The sequence below is a fragment of the Echinops telfairi genome, unplaced genomic scaffold, assembly GCF_000313985.2.
Source record: "Echinops telfairi isolate 266 unplaced genomic scaffold, ASM31398v2 ScPeMD7_31;HRSCAF=116, whole genome shotgun sequence".
Classification (NCBI taxonomy): domain Eukaryota; kingdom Metazoa; phylum Chordata; class Mammalia; order Afrosoricida; family Tenrecidae; genus Echinops; species Echinops telfairi.
This window is the reverse complement of record NW_022103928.1, coordinates 26,473,349-26,486,019: the sequence shown is the minus strand read 5'-3', so window position 1 is coordinate 26,486,019 and position 12,671 is coordinate 26,473,349. Positions and strand designations below refer to the sequence as shown.

Here is a 12,671-nt window from a genome sequence, read left to right as displayed (position 1 = left end):
TTTTTAAAAATCATTTTATTAGGGGCTCATACAACTCTTATCACAATCCATACACACATCAATTGTGTAAAGCGCATTTGTACATTCATTGCCCGCATCATTCTCAAAACATTTCCTCTCCACTTAAGCCCCCGGCAGTAGGTCCTCATTAAATGATTTTTCAAGGATACAGTGATGTATTTAATAGAAGATTCAACCAAGAGATCATCAGAGGATTCATCTTTACATGGTTCACACCTAATGGTCAACACTTAAGTGGCAGGCCTCTGAGGTGCTCACTTCCTAGGTTTTCTTATGATCATTAACATCCTCAGAAATGCAGACAAACCCAGCTCAAAATGATGAAATAGAGAAACTGTGGTTGACCCAACACAGTAACAAATTGACATGTAGCTGTAAAATAGAATTGGCCCAGATTAAAACAATCAGTTTAACAAGCCAGTTTTCAGGTAAAGTTTATCTATCTTTCCAAAAAGTCATATATGAAGAGGAAGCTCCGTTTGATGACTCACTAGATACATGGAAGACTGGAAGTGAGTTCAGTTTAGTGTGTTCAGTATTTTGAATCTGATATTCCATTGAAACATGACTCAAGTTTAGTTAAATGATTTGATAAAGGAAGAAAGGAATATTTTTTTTTTTGAATGTTGCTTTTTCCTACACAGTCCCTTCACAGAGTTTGTTGATGGTGACAGGTGAAAGGAAGGAGAATTGTCGGGCCCTCCAGAGCCTATTGTCGAATGAAAAAAGGAGGTCATATATCCGGTCACTATTTAAATGAGGGAAATATTTATATTTCACGTTTCTCAGGGGGCCCCGATGGTTAAAGCAGTTATATAAAAATTTAATAGCACATGTATTACATGGTTCATGTGGGAGACATGGGTTCAGTTCCCAGCCAGTGCACCTCCTGGGTGGCCACCATCTGACTGTCATGGGGACTTGCATGCTGCCATGAAGCTGAACCAAGTTCACTGGCACTTCCAGACAAAGACAGACTAGAAAGAAAGGCTTGGCGATTTACTTCCAAAAGTTAGCCACTGAAAATCCTGGGGATCAGCACTTGCAGCTAACAACGGCAATAATAGGTGATCCTTATCTTTCCTTTAAATTTATTTCTATTTTCCAAATATTCTATAATGAGTGTATCAGTTAAGGTGAGGTGCCCACCTGGTTAGGCTATGATTCTCAGACAACTTTGTTGTGGTTGTGAGGTGCCATGGAGTTGGCCGGGACTCATCACCACCCTATGTATAACAGAAGGAAACATCACCTCGTCTTGTGTAATTGTTCTTATGTTTGAGCCCATTGTTGTAAGCACTGTGTCAATCCATCTCGCTTCCGGTATTCCTCATTTTTGCTGCTCCTCCACTTTCCTAAACATGAGGTCCTTCTCCCGGCACTGGTCTCTCCTGATCACATATCCAAAGGACATGAGAAGTCTTGCCATTTTTTGCCCCTAAGGAGCATTCTAGCTTCATTTCTCCCAAGACAGATTTGTTTGTTCTTTTGGTAGTGGATCCTCACCAGTGGTGGTGAACTATAGGCTAGTTTTTGGTTTGTTTACTAGTAAGCTTTGAAATGCTATTTACCTTATATGTATGTATTGCTTGGACAAGAAAAGCATTGACTATGACTATTGTACTTTTCTTGTTTCATAGTGCTGGGATGAATGTACAGCAAAAGGAGGCTGCCCATGAACCAGACTTGATCTGTATATAGGAGCCCTGGTGGCACAGTGGGTAAAGTACTCAGCTCTTGACGGGAAGTTCTGCAGTTTGAACCCACCAGGCACCCCATGGGTGAAACCCGGGGCAGTCACTTCTATCAAGATTACAGTCTTGGGGACCCAATGGGGGCAATTTCACTGTGCCCTTTAATGGTTATAAGTCAGAATCACCTCAACAGAAACAGGTTTGGCTTGGTTTTTAGGTCAGTATATTCAGTATGTTATCAGTATATCTCATGTGTGTTAATTTTTCTATTTATATTTGCATAAATATAAATTTATATAAACACACATTCTATATATATAATTTCTATATTTATTTTTAAATCATTTTATTAGGGGCTCATACAACTCTTAACACAATCCATACACACATCAATTGTATAAAGCACATTTGTACATTCATTGCCCTCATCATTCTCAAAACATTTCCTCCCCACTTAAACCCCCGGCATTAGGTCCTCATTTTTCCCCTCCCTCCCTGCTCCCCCCTCCCTCATGAGCCCTTGATAATTTACAAATTGTTATTTTGTCATATCTTGCCCTGTCCGATGTCTCCCTTCACCCACTTTTCGGTTGTCCATCCCCCAGGGAGGAGGTCACATATAGTTCCTTGTAATCGGTTCCCTCTTTCCTACACACTCTCCCTCTACCCTCCCTGTTTCGCCACTCACACCACTGGTCCTGTAGGGCTCATACACCCTGGATTCTCTGTATTTCCAGTTCCTATCTGTACCAGTGTACATCCTCTGGTCTAGCCAGACTTGCAAGGTAGAATTCGAGTCATGATAGTGGGAGCGGGGAGGAAACATTTAGGAACTAGAGGAAAGTTATATTTTTCATCATTGTTACATCGCACCCTGACTGGCTCGTCTCCTCCCCGAGACCCCTCTGCAAGGGGATCTCCAGTGGCCTACTAATGGGCTTTGGGTCTCCACTCCACACTCCTCCCATCATTCACTATGGTAAGATTTTTTTGTTCTGATGATGCCTTATACCTGATCCCTTCGACACCTCATGGTTGCATAGGCTGGTGTGCTTCTTCCATGTGGGCTTTGTTGCTTCTGAGCTTGATGGCTGCTTGATTACCTTCAAGCCTTTAAGACCCCAGATGCTATACTTTTTGATAGCCGGGCACCATCAGCTTTCTTCGCCACATTTGCTTATGCACCCATTTGTCTTCAGTGATCCTTTCGACACCTCATGATCACACAGGCTGATATGTTGTTCCATGTGGGCTTTGTTGCTTCTGAGCTAGATGGCCGCTTGTTTACCTTCAAGCTTTTAAGACCCCAGATGCTATATCTTTTGATAGCCGGGCACCATCAGCTTTCTTCACCACATTTGCTCATTCACCCGCTTTGTCTTCAGCGGTCGTGTCGGGAAGGTGAGCATCATAGAATGCCAATTCAACAGAAGAAAGTATTCTTGCATTGAGGGAGTACTTGAGTGGAGGCCCAATGTCCTTCTGCTATCTTAATACTAAATCTATAAATATAGGCTCGTAGATCTATTTCCCCATCCTCATATAAATATATTTGCATATGTATATGTCTTTATCTAGACCTCTATAAATGCCCCTTTCCTCCCAGCTCTTTCCTCTATTTCCCTTGATTCTCCTCCTGTCCTACTATCATGCTCAGTCCCCACCAGGATTTCAGCACTTCCTATTTGTTACGTTCCCCTTGATCATGCCCTACCAGGTCTCCCAAACCCACCTCCCCACCAATTTGGATTGCTTGTTGTTCCCTTGTCCCTGGGTTTGTTAACACCTCTTCCCTTCCCCCTACCTCCCTCTCTCCCATGTCCCCCCCGGAACTGTCAGTCCCATTGTTTTCTCCTCCAGATTGTAAATTAAAACATGAAATTGGCAGTATTTTTATGTTATAACTTCTGTAAATGGAAAGTCAATATGTGTGCTCCTGTGAGTGTGCTGGGTGTATGAGGGGAGGGAGGGCTGAGAGAGTGATGAACAAGAGGATTGTGGGTTTTAAATAATTTAGGTAAATACAGAACTGAAGAAGGAAAGTGTATTTATCACATGGTTTGTAATCTGCTCATGACCAAGAAAGCATTTATGACTCAAGTGAAGGGTGAAACTTTAAAGTAAGAAAAAGAACACATGAAGAAAGGTGTTCTTATCAAATAGAAGGCTGTGCTCTATCATTTTGATCCCAGGACAGGAGGAAAGATGAGACATAGAAAAGAGGTTTGTATGATTTTTTTGCAAACCAAGTGCTAAATCTCATGACCTGGGACAGCTGGGAAATGATTTCACCTGTAGGACAGGTGTAACAGAGTAAGGCACAAGAGGAGTTTATGCATGTTTGATGGGCTCCAAACTGAGATTTCCCAGGGGAAATGGGAAAGCGAAGGAGTACAGCGTGGGTGGTATATAATCGCTCATCTGGTTGGTGGAAATGTCAATGCTAAGCACAAATGTGCTGGATTTTCTTTGGCAGAAAAAACATGTGTAAGAATACCAGCGATTTCTTAATCCAATGTTGCAAGCACAAACAATGGCTGTGTGTTATAAAGAGGGCTATTCAGATTTTGATTTCTTCATAGTTCCAATGAGCCAAAGATCAAATTTTAACATAAAAAAGAAAAGACAGACAAGCTGATCCTGAGTGAGAATGTTCTAGATACGTTAGGCATGTAATTCTCTTTTTAGTTTGTGATGTTTTAAAGGGTGATTCTTGAAAATAATAAGTCAATATAGATAAAACTAAGCTATGATCTTATAGTTAATGAGATTTCTACTCCACTCTCAGTGAATAGGATGAGTTGAAACAAAATGTACACATATATGTATATGAGAGTAAATGTATATGATTTACACTCATATACATATTCATATACAGTGAAAAGCTGATGGTCTGCCCTGTAAACTTTCAACTAATTTGCAAAAATAATCCAAGGTTTTTAAATAAAAGAAAATGAAGCATCTGCTTCTTTGAAGGATGATGATTTCTATTAACTGATTGAACATGACTCATCAAAGTGATGTCAAATATCCCATCACAGCAAAAATTAAAAGTCTGTCATCTGAATGTTTCCAAACATGGAGTTAATTAGTGCCCTGTAAGCAAAGTACCCAAATGATATCGTCCAAAACATAACAACATCTCACAGAATTCTGCCGGCCGTGTACAAATATTTGGGATGGTCTGACGAGATGTTCATCGCCCTTCTCAGGCAGCAGGCTCTATAGAATGTGTGCCTTTGCTTAAATATGCCCTACGCTAGCAGTTCTGAGTTAGAATTGCTATTCTTTGACTTAGATGGAAAGTTTTGTTTAGCACAGCTGGGAGGGGGCAGCGGGGAGAGGGGGATGCAAAGGGAAGAGGGGGTGTAGATTGTATGCTGGGTTTTCCAAACTAGGATCAGAACTTTGGTTAACTTATTTGAGTGGCCAACTTTGTTTCTGGTTGTCATTTCCTTCTTTCTTGTAGTCTGTACCGAGGACAGGGAAGGAATGAGTACCCTGCAGAGCCACAGCCTTCCACCGGAGAGGCACAGGAGTAGAGAGAAAAACACCGATTGACAACAGAAGAACACATTCCTACACTCATCTGTTCCCCCATAGTTGGAACTCGGAAAGTGGGAGAACTTAATGAAATAAGTGAAAACAGAAATACCTCTACTACCAAGAACTCCTAAATTATTAACTGGCAAGTCTCATTCTTTGCAGTAGTTATGTTCTGGACAGCCACAGGGAAGTGTGTCAGTACCTGGGGAAAATACAGGATTGGGTTTCTGCAAGCCTCTGGCCACACCATTTCCCCCAGCTGATCAACAAATACCTGTGTTTTTGTTTAAAGACACCTTATTTAATACAGATTGTTAACTCCTTAACATTGAACTCAAGGCCAACAGCACTGCAATGCATGCCTCAACAAAGCTTATCTCACACATGTGTTTTCTCCAAAAAGCACAACACGATCTGCTTGTACTTAGAGAAGACCAGGCAGCACATCTGCACTGTGCTTCGGAATCATTATAACAGTGAAATCAACAACCAAAAAGCACAAAAACACCTACATGGTGGCACTAAAGAGACTACACAAAAGGGAATCTTCTTCGCAGCATGAGCACAGAGGCAAGATGGCAGAGTGTGTCCTTGTTGGGCCTCAGCTGGGATATCACATGCGTGTTAGGCGACTCACGGCTGTCACCAAGACTCTGAGAGACCCTGAAAGCACGGCAGATTGGGGCTAACAAGTAAGTTTTAGTGAGTAGACAAACTGGCCAATACAGAATCCATGAGCAATTAGCATGTTTGCATCCTAATTAGGACCTAGCACCATGAACAACACAAAGGCTGGCTCTCAAAATTCTAATATAGGAATTAAAGACCCAAACCAAATCTTCCTGTGTGGATGAAAGTAGCCGAGACCAACACAAACAACACACTCAAACTGCTTGCTTGTCTGAATTTCGGAATCTTTAGTGAAGGGTATAAAGAATTATTCCTGGCTTTTGGCTGCTCACTACTTTGTCCCACGCCATGTTGAAGTTTACACATTCTTCCATATCAAGGTGGGGTTTCTCTGTTCAGTACTGACAGTGTCCACCAAATAATAGAAATATGACATGTGAGGGCAGAAAAGCACAAAGCAGAAGTAAATACAGATTCATCCTTTTGTTTTTTGTCCATGAAGAAACCCAGATAAAGAGATGCGAAGTAACTGATCCCTATTCCCACAGCTAACAAGAGGCAGAATCCAGGGCTCCTGACACCAATGCAATGCCATCTTCTCGTCCCCTTACGCCATCACGGGACTGTGAATTAATTTGTAGCTCCTCCATTATTCCACTGTTGCTGAAATATTTCTTTCTCCACGATATGTTCTTGTTTGCCATTCATCTTTTCCTTGTTTTCCTCTAAAACTAATAACTGCAATTCTTAACCTTAATTTGTTCCAATCTTATCGGCGACAGCAGATTACCAGCAATGCATCAGCGTATTTGAAAGACATCGAGGCAAAGTGTGCGATGGAAACAAGGTCGAATTTGAATCTGGAAAGTGAAGGTTGTCATCCTGAATGTTTGAAATTTCTGCAACTGGGCAAATCACTTCGCATGTGTAATACACAGTCTCCAGATCTATAAAATAAGATTGGTCTGGTTGGTCTGCAAAGTCTTTTCTGTTTCACTAGTTGTATGATTATATTGCTTTTAAGACCATTTAACTGTGAAAACAACGAGCAAATCAAAACCACTAACTTTTCTTAATTTTCATAAATCCTTCCCCCCTGGAACTAACCTACAGTCTTTATGTCACGGCTCAGACTTAGCTTCCTTTTTCCCCATCAAAATGGGAATTATCTCTGTGTAGTTCTCTTTATACATTGCTTAGCACAGCACCAGACCAAAGTAATGGCTTAATAAGTACTTTTCAATGTGATGATGACAACAATTATAAAATATACTGCAAACGTAGACATTCTAAAGCCTGATATTTTAAAATCTTCATAGAAATCTGTATATTATTTGTTTTGTTCTTCTTTTGAAGACCAAGAGTAACACATTAGCTTTGACCAAAGAAAATTAGCTAAATCCATTTAGAATCAGTCATTAGTCAAACTGTTTGCTAAATGAAGTTTAGTGTGATCCTGAGAGAGACAGCTTTCTTTCCTGAGTTCTAACAGCCGGCCTGGACTAGCTACTGCTAGTAGATGGCGTTGGTCTGTTAGGCACAGCAGCCGTCACGTACAACAAAACAAAGCACCGCTTGGTCCCGCACCATCCTCAACAATTTTTCTATTTGAGCTCATTGGAAAGAAAAAGGTGGAAATAGAGGCTAAATATGATTTGAGCTTGTGGGTAGCCACTAGTCTTTCATTCTTTATGAGATGTAGTTAAAGGGAAAAAACGGGAGATGAAAAGGAGGTACCTTTTGTACAAATGAGACTAACTTAGGTTGATGGTCTAGCATTTGCCACAACCTGCTCAGTCAGAAAGGAATTCCATGGAATTTGAAAAGGTGCAGGGTATCAACAGTCTAGAGTGAGTGTTGAGTAGCCACAGGTAGGCCTAATAGTAAACAGGTATCACCCTTCCCAGGGATAAGCAGAGGATGGAAATGAAATGACTGAGAGCTGAGAAAGCAGAGTTACTGCAAGCTTTATTTGGGTTATCTGGGAATGTTAGCTCAACTCTTCTTGTTACAGAATTGGATTTGCCTTTTGAAGACAATTTTAGCTACCCATCACCCTAACAAGTAGCCTGGCTATTGGAGGTGCACTGGTTCGTCTTTTCTGCTTGATTTCCGTCTGTGTGAGCCGCCTGGTTTACTTGTACTGTTTTTCCTTAGAAAGCAAGTGCTCATCTTGAACTTGCTGCTGGTGCTGGGGAAAAAAATCAGAGAATGGCTTTCCATCTGCTGGAGGAGAGGTTCCTGCTTTATTTGGCATGCCACCTCCAGGAAAGAAGAGTAAGAGGGAAGTTGGGGGAGGGGAGCTCCCTTAAGCCAAGTGCGATTAAAAAACAATGAACATTTAAACCCCCGACATTAGGTCCTCATTTTTCCCCTCCCTCCCCGCTCCCCTCTCCCGCATGAGCCCTTGATAGTTTATAAATGGGTATTTTGTCATATCTTGCCCTGTCCGACGTCTCCCTTCATCCACTTTTTGGTTGTCTGTCCCCCAGGGAGGAGGTCACACACAGTTCCATGTAATCGGTTCCCTCTTTCCTACCCATTCTCTGTACAAATGCGCTTTACACAATTGATGTGTGTATGGATTGGGATAACAGTTGTATGAGCCCCTAATAAAATGTTAAAAAAGAAAAACAACAACAACAATGAACATGATCTGATCTTTCATTCAAGGTGAGGGAGAACTAAATGTCCATTCAGTGGGGGAAAGGCTGACACTCAGAATATTTGGGTGCCTCACTGGACAGCCGAAGATGCTCTGTGGTTTAGAATGTATATAGGGAGAAAGACATCGCGCTTGGTAAAGTGGGAGAAGCGGAAGACCCTGGACAAGACGGATTAACACAGTGGCTGCAATAATGGGCTCAAACATAAGAACTATGGGGAGGGCCCCTGGTGCAGGCCCGGGCGGCATTTTGTTCTGTTGTCCACGGGGTCACTATAAGTCCGAACAACACATGGTATCAAACAACAGCATCTTCCTGTGCCTGCCTCCAGAATGGCCATCACTCATAATGACCCCATCAATCTACTGTCCCCAGAGCTTAGGTCATTTAGAAGGGTAAATGCTCTTCATGGGGAGAATTTCTTTTCAAGGGTTAAATCCTACAATCTATCATTATCCAGTCAGCAGCGGATTTGCAGAAGAGCTCTATAAAGAAGGGGCTGGCAGGCTTCTTAACAGTAATTTAAGAATTATGTTTTAACTGTGCATTCTCTTGAAGTTTCCCAATGAGAAAACAATTTCAGAACTGACCACTTAATTACATAGTCATATTGAGTCAGGCAAGTTGTAAATATGAAATAAAACTAACTCAATGGTAAAACAAACACACAAACGAACATTGCTGCTTTAACTCTCTGACCAAGGAGCTAAACATTAACACAGCTCAAATGTTGCCTTAATGGTCTCCCCTAAGGTGACACTGTCTAAGGATGTGTAGATGGCTCAGGAGTAGAATAACTGGGGCAAGGTCACCTGTATGCACCAAACCCAGGTAACAAGAAGGAAGGAGAAGCGATCAAGCTAGATATCTCGTATGGGTACATCATTCACCTTCCCATATGCCTGCCACTGACAGCTAAGATTTTACTATCAAGAGGTAGGCATTTGAATTATCACCTACTGAAATGCACATATTCCCCGGGAAATTGATATATGTTAATAAACTGTTACCTCTCCATAGTAGACCTGCCTGATTCTATTTCTAGTGTGGCAGTTGCCTGGGAGCAGTTTGCATCTTGTGGGGACACCAATGTGGGCTGGAGTGGTGTGCAAATGGGAAAGAGGCACAAGGACGGAAACATCGGCAAGATAAGGGCACTGACCCAGGATGACTGAACCCCCAGGGCTGAGTTCAACAGCAATGAGTGTCTCCTGTCTGCCAGCGAGCTGCAGGGGGCTCTGAGCTAAGAAAGTGAGGCCGCGATGGAGAGGGAGAGGCTATAGCTTTCCAGTCGTGTTTTGTTTTGGCCCGTGGCCACCTCACAAGTAGCCAACTTGACAAGAACTTTGACTCTAATGACAGATCAGCCCTAGGGAAGAAAGGATTGCAGAATTGGAGGTGGCTTTGGCTGGTGTGTGTGTATGTGTGTGTGTGTGTGTGTGTGTGTGTGTGTGTGCATGGGTGTGCATGTGTGTCATAAAGTATTGCCACCAGGGTTCCAGTTCACACACGCACAGGTTTATTCCAAACAAAACCTATCTAAACATGTCTCGGTGCTCAGCTGCAGAAAAGGTTTCTCAGGGACAGACTTCTCTTAGTCTTGTTCGCGGGCCTTCACCGAAGGTCCAACTGGAATACAGCGACTCCAGGGCTCAGGGGCGAGGAACTGCTGGTCATTTAAAGTCAAACAGAGAGGTCAGCCCAAAAGGTTATGGAGACTGCTTTTTGAAAGTCCCCATGACAATTTGGATCGGTTTTCTTCACCGACGCAGGGTGATTATGGGGGCTTATTAGGAAGATGTTTTAAGAAAATGGAGAATGTCATTGATGAGAAATGGCCCAGAGAACTTGCACCAAGGAATTTCTCACATCAGGACCGCGCCCTGCTCATTCCTGGAGCTTAGGGCCAGCTGGCCTATGAGAACCTCACTGGGGACTCTTGCCCCGCTCACCCTTCAGCCTGATTGCACCACATCAGATTTCTTTTTTGTTCCCCAAATGCAAAGAACATGGAAAGGGAATGCAATTGGAGTCTCTCGATGATGCCAAAGTGCTGTTGTGAAGTGGTCTCAATAGAAGAGCACATCATTATTCTGGGATGACTTAGATGAAAATGTCACTTTCATAATGAATGCTCTCTCACACACACACACACACCAGGCATATATGAACATGCATATGCATATACACACATACATACAAAACGTATTGCTATAAAATCATAGAAAAATTTATTAGACACGAATATCAAAATGTGAAGCCATTGTTTCTTGACAATCTCCATCTAAGTCTGTACTATTCTGAAGGTGATATTTTCAGCTCTCCAGTAGGATCTATCATTATAAAGCAATCCCAATCTAGAGCCCATCATCATTCATTTAAAGGTGAAAAAAGGGATCACAAACTTCTTACAGAAAGGAAAGAGACCCCCAGTAGGAAGCCTCACTTCTCCCAATCTCAAAACCTGCCATCATGCTGGCTGATCACAGCAGCCTGGTCCTGGTACAATGACAGAAACACAGAGCAATGAAACCCAATTGAGAACCCAGAAGCAAATCCATCTACTTATGGAAAGCTGATCTTTGATAAAGGCCCAAACACAGGAACTAGGGACGAGATCACCTTTTTAACCAACGGTGCTGACAAAACCGGGTCATTCAATTGCAGAAATGATGCCCAGAGCACTCCTTACAAAACAACCATCAGATGTCACCTCACCCAAGAACTAGTAGCAAAAATTAAAAACAAAACAGAAAACAACCAATGCTGGTGAGGGTGTGGAGAGACTAGAACTCTCGATGCAAACATCATGGAAAATAGAATAGCACTTCCTCCCAAAATTGGAAATCGAAATACCATATGATGCAGCAGTCCCACTACTAAGATAAGGTCTAGAGACACCAGACCTGGGACACAAAGAAAGGGGTGCACACCCGTGGAAGCGACCTAACTGCCCATCAGTAGACGAGCAGACAAACTAGCTGCACGGCATGCAAGCTCCAGAAAAGCACCAGCTTGAATGAACCCAGAGGACACGATGCTGAGTGAGATTTGTCAATCACAGAAGGACAAATATTGTACGAGATCACGACTGTGAGAAGTCAAGAAAAGATTTATAGACAGAAAAAAAATCACTATTTCACGATTAACAGGGGTGGCAGAGGAAGAAGGGATAAAGCACTAATTAGAAGGTGGGTGAAGGGAAAGGCAGTTCGTCACGGGGGTGGTGGGGGGAAGGTCAACAGAAAATGAGGAAAGCAAGGAAGGAGGCTGGGAGGAGCATCGTGTTAAAGGCAAACACTGGTCTCTACACCATCCCTCCCACAACAACAGCCATGATACTCATCCACAAGGAGGTCCACAGACAGACACTCCGTCCAGACATGGATGGGAAGGCAAACAAATGTGACTACCCCCACAAATATGTACAGGTTTGACAGAGGTTCAATGTATTATATGTGGACTGCAAATATATTTATGAATATAGCAGAGCATATTGTGGACAAGTTATGAAAACTTCTTAGCCATAACTGAACACCGTGAAGGAATGACTTACTGGGCCTGGAGACTCGGGACCACATCTCAAAGGACACTACAGTCAATTGGCACGACACAGCCCACCAAGACAGTATCCTATGTCCTCTTTTGGTGAGGCGTGACGGCGGTCTTAAAATCTTGTGAGCAGCCATGCAAGGCTCAGGTACTGCTCTTTTTCCATCTGGAGAAAAGAAGAGTAAAGAAAATTGTAAAAGCAAGTAAATAATCAGTCCGATGAAGTAATGAACACTGAGCCCAGACGAGCTAGATGGTGCCCAGTGGCCTCTGCCGACGGCTCTGAAAGGGTTTACAATAGGGGGCCCTGTATTGAGTGGGAGAAAATGTGGACCCAACCTCCAAAAGATCAACTGGCCTGAGAAAGACTGGTGGCTCCCACAAGACCATGGCCGTTAGACACCCTCAAGCCTGGAATGAAACCCTGTGGCTCAACTTGGAACCAAATAGCACACAGATATATAAGGTGAACAACACGAGGGAGCCAGTCACTCCTTAGAACAATCAGTCATCCCAGATCCAAAGGGCAGCTTTGGCTCAGGGATAAAGCTCAAATGGCAGG

At 42.7% G+C, this 12,671-nt stretch overlaps 1 protein-coding gene across 1 annotated transcript in view; it reads right to left on the bottom strand.

Annotated features, from left to right (window-relative positions):
* Positions 1–12,221, bottom strand: part of PPARG (peroxisome proliferator activated receptor gamma) — a 208,123-nt gene extending 195,902 nt beyond the window's left edge. Inside the window, exon 1 of the mRNA XM_045289979.1 lies at positions 12,114–12,221. The gene's annotated coding sequence lies outside the window, so the exon portion shown is untranslated. The remainder of the gene's footprint in view (positions 1–12,113) is intronic.
* Positions 12,222–12,671: the final 450 nt, after the last annotated feature.